This window comes from Misgurnus anguillicaudatus, unplaced genomic scaffold, assembly GCF_027580225.2.
Source record: "Misgurnus anguillicaudatus unplaced genomic scaffold, ASM2758022v2 HiC_scaffold_37, whole genome shotgun sequence".
Classification (NCBI taxonomy): Eukaryota; Metazoa; Chordata; class Actinopteri; order Cypriniformes; family Cobitidae; genus Misgurnus; species Misgurnus anguillicaudatus.
Window position 1 is genome coordinate 26,469 of NW_027395287.1, and position 1,032 is coordinate 27,500.

Consider the following 1,032-nt stretch of genomic DNA (forward strand, 5'->3'; position numbering starts at 1 on the left):
CCGAGACCTTAGCCCTTCGGGTCGTTCGCTCTACCCGAGGGGACCTTTCGAACGAGCCCGCCCTCGACCCGCTGACCCTTTCCGCGGCCGAGATACGGCGGTTCGAAAAAAAAAAAACGCTCGTCCGGAGCTCGGGCGCCCCTAGCGTCCGCTGCGTTCGTCGGCCGGAGGCGCGGCCGGTCTCGTTCGAAAGGTCTCGCCCGGGGCTTTCCGACGACGCCGGCCGCGAGTCCGTGCGACCCCGGGGGCCGGAGATACTTCCGGTCGAAGTTCGGAAAACTTCCTACGGCCGTATCTCGGGCGCCTCGGGGCCGAGACCTTAGCCCTTCGGGTCGGTGGCTCTACCGGAGGAGACCTTTCGAACGAGCCCACCCGCGGGTCTCTAGCCCCTTCCGCGGGGGGGATAGGCCGGTCCGTCTCCGGATTTTCCCACGGCCGTAGCTCGGGCGCCTTAGGTCCGAGACCTTAGCCCTTTGGGTCGGTGGCTCCGCGGGGGGAGACCTTTCGAACGAGCCCACCCGCGAGTCTCTAGCCCCTTCCGCGGCCGAGATACGGAGTACCACCGCCGCACCTTTAAAAGGCCGTAGCTCGGGCGCCTTAAGTCCGAGACCTTAGCACTTTGGATCGTTTACTCCACCGGAGGAGACCTTTCGAACGAGCCCACCCGCGAGTCTCTAGCCCCTTCCGCGGCCGAGATACGGAGTACCACCGCCGCACCTTTAAAAGGCCGTAGCTCGGGCGCCTTAAGTCCGAGACCTTAGCCCTTTGGATCGTTTACTCCACCGGAGGAGACCTTTCGAACGAGCCCACCCGCGAGTCTCTAGCCCCTTCCGCGGCCGAGATACGGAGTACCACCGCCGCACCTTTAAAAGGCCGTAGCTCGGGCGCCTTAAGTCCGAGACCTTAGCCCCTTGGGTCGGTTACTCTATCCGAGGGGACCTTTCAGACGAGCCAACCCGCGTCTCTCTAACCCTAACCCCGGCCGAGATACGGACCACCACCGCGGCACCTTTAAACGGCCGTAGCTCGGGC